This window comes from Pelodiscus sinensis, chromosome 3, assembly GCF_052426305.1.
Source record: "Pelodiscus sinensis isolate ZL-2025 chromosome 3, ASM5242630v1, whole genome shotgun sequence".
Taxonomy (NCBI): domain Eukaryota; kingdom Metazoa; phylum Chordata; order Testudines; family Trionychidae; genus Pelodiscus; species Pelodiscus sinensis.
Genome location: NC_143054.1, coordinates 74967090 through 74979020, shown reverse-complemented (window position 1 = coordinate 74979020; position 11931 = coordinate 74967090).

Sequence of the window (11931 nt, the reverse complement as noted above, 5' to 3'; positions counted from 1 at the left end):
CATTAAGAGCATCCACTCCACTTCTCTTCCCATAAGAGCACCCACTCCACTTCCCTTCCCATCTCTGCTCCACCCCTATTCAAAGTGAGCTTCTGACACTATTGTCTGTTACAATCCATTTTTTTAAGTTTAGTTTTCTTACACACTTTCCTTCAGTCTGTACACTCCCTAAGTTAGTGAATTCTGTCTTCTAGATGCCACAATACAAATAATAATGGTAACAATATAGAGGGGGAGCAAAGTCTCCTAGAAAAAGGGGCACAGATACACTTTAAGCCTGCCAACCACTGCAGTCAGGCCTGGACCCTCATAGGATTAAGAGAGTAATTAATCAGGTGACATAAGAATAGTGATACATAGCTGGAAAAATTATAGTTGGTGGGTCTTTGGACCCTCCCAAACTAGTTCAGGCAGCCTCAGTATGGTCACCCTAATCACCATTGTCCTGAATTTCAGGTAGTGTCTGTAAGGTGAATTAGAATAAAGCAACAGTAAAGTTCACTGCTGGAAAATATGTAATTTGATTCTGCAGGGCACTGAGTGCCATTAGGAAGACCTTGTTCAGGATTCAAAAGGAATAGTCAGAACTCTACCCTCAGTTGGTGGAGACGGCTCCATGTTCGGCAGATAGATAATACAGCTAGGCTGTGTCTACACTGCACCCCTTTTCCGGAAAAGGGATGCCAATGTAGACACAGCCCTAGTGTCTAGAAAGACAGATGTGACTGATACGCTCTTTGGTACTCTGCACTGTGAGGGCCTCATACTGTGTATCCCTTAGGTGTTACATGGAGATCCCTGGCTTAGGAGACCAGTGGTAGTGTAGAACACAGTGGCAGGAGCTGGGAACTTGTGACTAATTTCTGTGAGGCATGGGGCTACTTGTACTAACATATGTAGGAATTTAATGTGAGGTGGGCAGGGGGAACTGGAGTGTGTCAGCCACCAGGATTATCACAACCTTAGTGCTGTAGCAGCTGTTGTAGTTACTCCTCAGAGTCCAGATGATTTATATTCTTTTTCCTCCTTGGAAATCCCCACTGTGCGTCTTGGATTTACATGGCCCTCTGCTTCCAGGGTTATTAAAGGATTATTTTAGATTAGAAATGAAGATCTGAAATAAAGAAGAGATAAGATGTATAAGATAGAGGCCAACAGTACAAATGCTAAAAAGACTGAAAAGATGTAAAATTATAGTGATAAAGAATTTTTCCTCCAGTTTTGAGCATATTAAAAAAAAATGTTTCCAAATACAGGTTCTGGGTAGAATTTTCCAGAACAGAAAAGTTCAGTACTTAAAAATAATATAGGAATCTCTCTTTCCAAAGGAACCAAGATGCCTTTATGTGATATCTGTGGAAATCACGCAAATAGGCTCCTAAACCACTTACATATTGTTGAAAATTTTACCCCTTAACTATAACTCTGACTCAAGCTTCAGTTTGAGTAAATACCTGATTGTTAGGTGCTTATCTGAATTATCCAAACCTCCTGAATAGACAATATTTGCTACAAATCTCAATACTGAGGTACATTGCAATAAAAATGGCTTTGATTGGCTAGCCAAAAGAAAATGAGTAGACTAATCTGCAGATACCTGTCTTTGTCTGATGTAAAAGTTTTGGAGCCTGCTGAGGATTTCTGACCATCTGAGAGTACTTAGTTCTGTAATCTTGTGGCTTCTTCTTCATATAAAAGATTGTTTTTAATGACTGTGAGTCTCTGGTTTATTTAGCTTAAACCTTTGGTTAAAGCTCTTATAAAGTATTACTACTGGAAGATTTACTTCTAGCTCACTCAGAAACCCTCCACCACTCCTTCAGTTTTGAAGCTCCTACCTCATATTCTTACTGGACTGTATTTCTCACAAATAAGGATAATCCTTCATTTGATGGTTACTTACTTGGCTATTTTCCTATATTGTACTCTATATACAGCATGCTTCTTGCAAAATATTCTTGCAAAATGTGCATATGCATTAGCAAATATTCTTGCAAAATGCACATATGCATTAGCTATTATGTATTTTTAATTTCACCTGTTTATTTCAGTAAACCACTATGCAGATAGTATGAAGAACAGTGAAGATTGCAATAGTCAAGAAACTTAGGCATCATCATGAGTGAATAGTTTTAGTCTGTACTGTGAGGCATGATCTCAATGTGGTAAGTGTGATGTATAATCAAGTTTACATTAGAGTTCCTTTTACAGACTTATTTCTACATATCTGCTAAGGGCAGCAGTGAAAGTAACTGAATATTTCTTATAGGTACTGTCCTATTGTAACCCGAATCTCTGCCAGCTCTTTAAATAGCTCCCTGCTGGCTTTTGCTGCAGCTCAGCCACCTCTTGCTGGAGCTGCACACCTGATTACTTTCACCTCTGGCTAAGAGATACACTGTGACCTCTGTCATCTACTCGGAGAAGGGAGTAATAGTAATTCCCCTGAAAAAATAGGCTATTCAGACCTTGGATCTCAACTAAGATGTTTGCTTTCTTTGCAACAGGGTCACACTTTGACTCATATTTAACTAATGGTCCATCATGACTCCTAGATCTGTTTTCTGTTGTACTCTTTTTTAGGTAGTCACTTTCCATTTATATGTGTGGAACTGACTGTTCCTCCCTAAGTGGAGTAATTTGCATTTATCCTTATTGAACTTCATCCTATTTACCTCAGATCACTTCTACAGTTTGTCCAGATCATTTTGAATTATAATGATAGGTAGCAGGTTTAAAACAAACAAAAGGAAGTTTTTCTTCATACAAATCATAGTCAACCCATGGAATTCCTTGCCAGAGGATGTTGTAAAGACCAGGACTTTACCAGGGTTCAAAATAGAACTAGATAAATTCATGGAGGTTAGGTTCATCAATGGCTATTAACCAGGATGGTAGGAATAGTGTCCCTAGGCTCTATTTGTCAGAGGCTCGAAATTGATGGCAGGAGAGGGATCGCCTGATAATTACATGCTGATGATTATATGTTCTGTTCACTGCCTCTGGGGCATCTTGCATTGGCCACTGTTGGAATACAGGATGTCCATCTAGATGGACCTTTAGTTTGACCAGTATTGCTGTTCTTCTGTTCTTATACTCTCTATGCCATCATCCAAATCATTGATGAAGATATTGACCAGAATTGTCCCAAAACTGATCTCTATGGAACTCCACTTGTTATTGCCCTTCCTGCATGACTGTGTACCATTGACAACTACCCTCAGTGAGTGGTTATCCAACTAGTTATGCACCCACCTTTTATAGTAGCTTCATCTAGGTTGTATTCCCCTAGTTTATCTATAAGAATGTCTACAGCTTCCCCCTTATCTGCAAGGCTTGTTATCCTATTAAAGAAAGCTGTCAGGTTGGTTTAACATGATAGGTTTACAAATCCATGCTGACTGTTACTTATCACCTTATTATCTTCCAGATGTTTGCAGATGGAATCTTTAATTATTTGCTACATTATCTTTCTTTGCATAGAAGTTAAGCTGACTGGAATGTAGTTTCCTAGATTGTCCTTATTTCCCTTTTTATAGCTGGGCAACTGTATTTGCTGTTTTCCAGGCTTCTGGAATTTCTCCTGTCTTCCATGAGTTTTCAAAGATAACTAATGCTCATAAACCTTCTCAATCAGGTCCTTGAGTATTCTAGGGTGCATTTTATCAGGCCCTCATAACTTGAATGCATCTAACTTTCCTAAGTATTTTTTTAACTTCTAAACCTACCTCCTTTTCTCCAGCAATCACTATTTTATGCGTCCAATTACTACCAACCTTCTTAGTGAAAACAACAAAACAAAGAAATCGTTAAGCAGTTCTGCCCATTTCCACATTTTATGTTTGTTTTTTCCTTCTTCACTGAGCAGTGGGCTTACCCTGTCCATGGTATTCCTCTTGCTTCTAATATATTTGTAGAATGTTTTCTTGTTGTCTTTTCTGTCCCTAACTAGATTGAGCACATTTTGTGCCTTTGCTTTTCTATATTTGCTCCTATATACTTATGTTATTTGTTTATATTCATCCATTGTGGTTTTACCTAGTTTTCACTTTTTCTAGGACATCTCTTTGATTTTTAGAGCATTCAAGATTTCCTGGTTAAGCTAGGGTGGTCTCTTGCCATACTGCTTCTTTTGGGACAAACCAGTACTTTTCTCTTACTTGATGCTCTAGGAATATAATCCTTTGTTGTGATCCTGCCAGCTTTCTGGTCCATTTAAGCAAAAATTTACTTCAGCTAATCCAAAGCACTGTGGTGTACTTAGTATAAGTGAACAGGATTATAGTAAAGTTATAGGCCAATTTAGGATATGTGCGTTCTATAGTATTTGTTCTTAATGAATGCCAATATGTATGGTCTGGATGATACATATTATTAATATAACACATAGCTTGATAGATGCTAATAAGTATATATTGGTCAACATATGGGTGAAAGGATGTACCTATATGGATCTCATCGGGGCCCAACCTGAAATGTTTGCCTGCCTTTCCATTTTTTTTCTTTCTCCACTTTTGGTTTTATTTTTAAATTAAAATTTTCAGTGTTGAATGATGACACCATTATGTGCAGTATTCTGAGAGCAATACAATCTAGGAATTCCATTGGATATAGTTTGTTATGACATGGTGATGTGGTGGCAATGTGTGAACGGATGAACCATCAACCCATTTGAAATCTATTTTCAACTTTACTTGGCACTACTTCCCTATCTTAAAGAAAAACTTCACCAGGTATCACTTTAACCTAAAATGGCAGTTGGATAAAAAAAACCAGCCAGTGACTAATAATAATAATTAATAAATACACGTTGCACCTCCCAAATCCTGGATTCTCTTGTCCAGCAACATCCATGGTCCATCATGACCACAGATGTTCCTGGATGAGAGAGCCCCAGGGCAGGAGAGCCAGCAGCTGGGAACCCGGTGCAACCCTATGAGTCTGCTAGCATTACGGGTGCAGCAGCCTGGTCAGAGTGCAACCAGGACCTGTCTGCTGCCCGGCAGTGGGCCCTGGACCACAGCAGCCCGAGAAGAGAAGCCTGGTCAGGCCACATCAGCCTGGGAGGCAGCATAGCTGTAGCAGCCCAGTGACAGAGGTGGCAATGGCAGTGTGGTTAGGGCTGCCTGCCTCTCGGCAGCAGGGTCAGGGCTGTAGCCACAGCAGCGCAGGAAGGGAAGCCAACTGCAGCAGCCCAGAAGAATCAGTGTGGCTTGGGCCATGTGCCCTCTGACAGCGGGGCTGGGGCTGCAGCAGTCTGATTGGGCAATGTGCCATTCGGCAGTGGGGCTGGAGCTGCCTGGCCAGCTGGCCTCAAAATCAGGGCTGAGGCTGATCCACAGGCAGCTGAACCAGCAGTAGGGAGGGGCAGCAAGGTATGGGGTTCTTCTGTTGTCTGGGAAATTCCCTCATCTGGGACCCAGTCAGGTCTCATGGGTGCCGGACAAGAGAGGTCCAACCTGTAAAACCCAACCATGCCTTCTGCAAAGGCACAGAGAGAGCCTAGGTAAGGTAATCTGACACCAATGAGATTATTGTTTTATACTAGAAACTTGTTATTGGATTAACAACTTTGGGATTTAAATGTAAAGCCTCTAATCTGTTGCTATTCAACTTCCCTGATCAACAGCCATTCACTGAACATAAGTTTCAGAAAGACAAAGTAAGCTGAGATATAGTTGATCAGACTGAACTATGGAAACAAGGACAGGTGACAGTGATTTATGTTCCACTAGTTTAAGAGACAGGATTACAATTTCATAAATCCTGGATAAACCCAGGCACTTTAAGTCTCTTGAGCTCAGCATAAGTCTTGCTGATGCCTCTGCTGTGACATCATCTCCCAGTGAGGATTGAAAATCTACTATTTCCATCATTCTTACCTTCACATTATTATACCAGACATAAAGGTGGGATATGTTCTCTCTTTTTTTTTTCATTTATATTTTAAGCTGCTGATCAGGAAAGTAATGCAGACTAGAAAATTATACCTATAGAAAAATACTCACTGTAATAGTGACAAGGAGTCCTGTAGTACCTTATAGACTAACAGTTGTATTGGAGCATAAGCTTTTGTGGACAAAGATGCACTTCATCAGATGCAGATCCAGACATGGCTGCCCCTCTGATACTACTCACTGTAATGTGTCTAACCCTTTATCTGCCCTTCTCCCAGCCCGGGTGGCAGAGGTGGCAATGGCAGTGTGGTTAGGCAAACACAGAATATTGAGTACCCAAAGCACTATTTGGACTCAGTAGTCTGTGAGCAATCAATGGCTTGAAATTGTTTTGCACAATATATCTGAATAACATAAAATTATGAGCAAATGTGTCAAAATCATGATCTGCCTCCAAATTATTCTATCTATTATAACAATAAACTTAGTTCCCTAGTTCTGCAGTTTTCACAAAAATAACCACTCATTTATTAATTAGCCAGGTTACAAGAGGTCATATACTTTCAAGCAGACTCAGAAACAGAAATGTAGGTCTCCAGGGAACTTCAACTAGTTCACCTCTCCACACTGCAGCAGGACTGAGTATACTTAGACCACCCCAACAGGTGTTTGTCTAACCTGTTCTTAAAAATCTCCGGTGACAGGGATTCCACAGTCTCCCTTGGAAGCCTATTCCAACATTTACCAATCTTTATAGCTGCATTTTTCCTAATATCTAACCTAAATCTCTCTTGCTACAGCTAACCTAATTACCTCTTGTCCTATCTTCAGTGGTCTGTGTGTGCGAGAGAGCAATTGAGAGAAAGATATCTTTGTACACATAAAGGAAATACGTGCTGATGTTGTGTGTACATAGAGATTTTATGTGTTTGGGACGATCTCATTATCTACCATGTATTTAAGAGAGTTTGTCTGATTGTCTCTTTATTTGTTTGTTCAAGAATTCCTCATAAACGGCAAGAGCTAGGACCACTACATTTGGTATATAGCTTCCTCTTATCAGAACTTAAAGCAAGGCAAAGGTTTGGTTGTGCCAGGAAAATGGGATATGCCTGGAATGGGATTGCTTCTCATAAAACCAAAACAGAAAAGAGACAGAATCACCAGGCAGGTGAAAAGGGCTGGGGGGGGGGGGGAGGGGAAGGGTGTGTTCCCCAGATGAGACTGACCTGTGCCCCAAACCTCCTGTCTTTCACAGGCACCCTGGGCGAGGGCATTGAAGACTGATCCTAAGCCAATAAATCTACAGGATTACTGAGAAAGATATACCCAATAGCTGATATTCTATCACAAAATACCCATCTGGACTGCAAAACACCTTACTATAACATCACAAAAAAACCCACAATGAATGGTCTGATAGCACTTTATAGACTAACAAAACATGCAGTTGGTATCATGAGCCCCTGAAAGCTTGTGATATCATCTACATGTTTTGTTAGTCTATAAAGTGCTACCACACCATTTGTTGTTTTTTTTCTGTAAGGGTATGTCTACACTACAGTGTAATTTCAAAATAGCTTATTTCGAAATAACGCGTCTACACACAAAATGCATTTTGAAATAGCAAAAAGCTATTTCAAAATAGCGCGTCCACACCGAGTTGACGCTGAATCGCATTTACGGCTGGCTGGAACCAGGTCCAGAAGGGCATCAGGTCAGGAGTTACTTTGCGTGGCTGCTGCCTGAGGCTATCTGAGGTCTGTGCTTAAAGGCAACCCTCCACCCCAGACAGTCAGTTTTCAGGTTTCCCTGATAGTTTGTCTACCTCAATGAGGTACAGCAAAGCATTTTGCCCTCACTCGGGGTTGCCGTCACTCGGGATATCACAGCACTCTGCAACATGGAGCCAGAGCTGCACCTGGGCACTCTGGTGCTTCTCTTGGACGCGTTGCTGCGAACCTGTCTGCACTTCTTGCAGGCTGCCATCCGGGAGGTCCATCGCGGGGCTGTCAGTATCCAGGAGACCCTGCGGGAGAGCTTCCACCCTGAGGAGTACTAAGAGCCTCCCTGGTCTGCCCCACTGGGGGCTTGTGCCTCATTCCTCCCTCACGTCCTTCCACTTACTCCTCCCTAACCCCCCTTCCAGAAGTCAAATAAAATACACATATTTTCTTGTACACAAACTCTCTTTATTTGACAAAGCCCTGGCCGGGTTGATTTAGTTGGAATTGGTCCTGCCTAGAGCAGGGGGCTGGACTTGATGACCTTCTGAGGTCTCTTCCAGTTCTATGATTCTATGATTAACAAAACCGGGGGGGGGGGGGGAAATGAAACTCTGGTGAGTCTGGGGAAAGGAGGTGGGAGAGGGGAGAAGAGAGGGTGGGAGAGGGAAGGGGGAAACCTGGGAGGAGGGAGCTGGAAGGGGGAAGCAAGGGGAAGAAGAGGGAGAGGATGCTCAGGGCTCAGGGTTGGGGGGTCTCACTGGACCAACTTGATTGTCATGCAGACCTGCTCCTGGGTTCATATGTGGCCTTTGGTGGCCAGGCTGGCAGCTATCCTGCCATAGACGGCCACATTCCTCTGTCTAGTGTGGAGATCATGGATGTTGGAGGCACCCCCCCAAACCTGAATAAGGTCCATGATCTCCACCCTGGACCAGGAAGATACCTGCCTTCTCTGGGCCCTGGCAGGCTCCTGGGAGCTGGCAGACTGCTCCAGGGGAGCGGTGGAGGGCTGGCTGGCACTGGCTTGCTGGCTTATGTTTTGGGGCCACTGGGTCAAGGGCACTGACTGCTGGCTCTGGGCTGGCAGGCTTGGAGCTGACATCTTGGCCAGAGTCAACCCCTTTAAGGGCTCCAGGGAAGGAGGGAAGGAGTGGAGTGTTCCTGATTGAGGCTGGAGTGGCCACCAGGGCACCCTAGGGAGGCTGGAGGCCCCCTATTTTGAAATAAGCGTTTATGCAGCACTTAATTCAAAATAGCTATTTCTAATTTGGCATTATTGCTTGTAGAATGAGGTTTACCAAATTTGAAATAAGCGCTCCGCTATTGAATTTATTTTGAAATAGCAGTTTGTCTGTGTAGATGCCAGTAAAGTTATTTTGAAATAAGGGCTGTTATGTCTGTTAGATATACCCTAACAGACTAACTCGGCTACCCCCTGAAGCTTCTGTAACATCACAGAAAGTTCTAATCTGTCCACAGGTTACCATGGTAACATATTTGTAAAGCTGTTAATAAGATATTAATAAAAGAAAGTGAAGATAAGAAAACAACCTATGAAAAATCAGAATGTATAGGTTGTGGATCTACAAATAAGGAAAAGGAGATTGGAAACCTAATGCATATGGGTATGTCTACACTATAAAGTTAGTTCTAACGGAGCGCTTAGTTCGAAATAGGTAATCCTCATTCCACGAGGATTAAGCCTAGTTCGAACTAGCTAGTTCGAATTAAGGGGTGTGTAGCCCCTTGATTCGAACTAGTGGGAGGCTAGCTCTCCCCAGGTTTCCCTGGTGGCCACTCTGGCCAACACCAGGGAAACTCTACTGCCCCCCTCCCGGCCCCGGACCCCTTAAAGGGGCACGGGCTGGCTACGGTGCCCGTGCCAGGTGCAAGCCTGCCAGCAACCAGCCAGCAGACCCTGCACCTGGCTCGGATCGAGCCACCAACCTGATGCCCCCCAGCCCTCCCCCTCTTCCCGGTACCAGGCTTGCAGCTCCCGGGAGATTTCCTGGGACCGCAAGAGGCGGGCACCCGCCTGGGCTAGTGCGGACATCGTGGACCTCGTCCACGATCTCCGCACTAGGCACAGGAAAGTGGCCGTCTAGGGCAGGAGAGCTGCCAGCCTGGCCACCCAGGAGCAGGTGTGCGAGAGAATCAAGGGGGTCCACTGAGACCCCCGACCCTGAGCCCTGAGCTTACAATGGCCATCCTGGGTCAGACCAAAGGTCCATCTAGGCCAGTAGCCTGTCTGCTGACAGTGGCCAACCCTAGGGACCCTAGAGGGGATGGACCAAAGACAGTGACCAAGCCATTTGTCTCGTGCCATCCCTCTCCAGCCTTCCACAAACTTTGGGCTGGCTAATACCCCCCCTGGCTAATACCACTCCATGGACCCAACCCCCATGACTTGATCTCACTTCCCTTTAAACTCTGTTCCAGTTCTAGCCTTCACAGCCTCCTGCAGCAAGGAGTTCCACAGGTTGACTCTTTGCTTTGTGAAGAACAACTTTCTGTTACTAGTTTGAAGCCTGCTACCCATTCCTTTCCTTTGGTGTCCGCTAGTCCTTCTTTATGGGAACTCATGAAGAACTTTTCTGTATGCACCGTCTCCTCCCAACTCCTGCTTTTAGAGACCTCTATCCTGTCCCCCCTCCGTCTCCTCTTTTCTAAGCTGAAAAGTCCCAGTCTCTCTAGCCTCTCTTCATATGGGACCTGTTCCCAACCCCTCATCATTTTAGTTGCCCTTCCCTCTCCCAGCCTCTCTCTTCCCCTCTCCCACCTCCTTTTCCCAGTCTCCCCCAGTTTTGTTCAATAAAGACAGATTCCATTTTGGAAGACACGTTATCTTTATTTTGTACATCAAGAAGAGGGGCTAGGGAAGGGTAAGTGGAAGGAGGTGAGGGAGGAATGGGGCACGAGCCCCCAATGGGGAGGACTGGGCTGGCTCTGCAGGCTTCTGGGGGTGGAAGCTCTCCTGCAGCCCCCCAATTGCCCCCTCTCCCCAGATGGCAGCCTGAGGCAAGTGCAGCCGGGCTGATGGCCGAGTGCTGTGATGTGCCCAGTGTGGGCACTCAGGGCACTCCAAGCCAGGACTGCTTTGCAAGCCGGGCACCCCTGAGAACTGTCTGTCCGGGGTGGGGGTCGGGACCCTTTAAGCACAGCCCTCAGCTAGCCTGAGACAGCATCTCCACGCTCTAAGTCCTCCTCTGATGCCCTGCTGGCACTGCTTCCGGCCATCCTTAACCCCGCTTCAGGGTCCACTTAATGTGGACACACTAGTTCGAATTATCAAAACGCTAATTCGAACTAGTTTTTAGTTCTAGATGCGTTAGTTCGAATTAGCTTAGTTCGAATTAGCGCTGTAGTGTAGACATACCCCATGATACTAGATATGGTCGGAATAACAAGATAAAAGAGATTTCCTGGTATGCAAGACTGGGAAGACCCCAGGGAAGACCTCATTGGGAATGCCCTAGCAGGAGCCACCTGTCTATTAATGACCACCTGTGGAGAGATATGCCCGACTATGTAACATTTTTGGGTAGATGAGTTTAAATATAGCATTGGCTATTGCTTGGGCTCTCTTGGGTTCTGTACATGTATATGTGAGTGTAACATCACAAGCAGAATATTTACTTTCACCTGTGTTTGTGGTCACTTTAGTCATTCTCCATGTGCTCCCCAGTGTCTCCCAATTTAAGAGACTCTATGAAGAATAATTCCACCATATTGATCTTAAAAATGTAGCACCACAGGAGCCAACTTTATTCCCTAGTTTAGCACAGAATGCAATTATAGATAAAGGCCACAAATTGAAAATGTTAGAGGGTGTATTAGCATTTTGTGTGACTGCTGAGATGGTAGTGGCATAACGCTAGGAGAATGGTACTGAGTAGAGTATTACTGTTTGTTTATGCTTTTTGTGCTTTTTATCACTTTGCTTTTCTGGGGAAATAGACTTCAGAAATTTTAAAATAGAGCAATTCACTGCACATGCACTATTATTTCTGCCTCTCAGTGATAATACTCAACTCCTCCCATTTTAAAATCCCATCTTCAGTTGCATATGACTTTAATAAACTTTAATTATTTGGGTTGACATTTTCCATACTGAGTATCTGCCTCAGTCTGACACTTTTGGGAAAGTTTCAACATAATGATTCCATCATTTCCAAGAATAAGATAAGGGCAAATTGCATTGGTTGTCAGATTTTTTTTTTCCATATATGAAAAAACTTTCTTTGAGAAGCTCTGGTGTGGCAGATTTTGTAGCATGGTCTTGAGATTTATTAGGGGGCTGGCCTTGG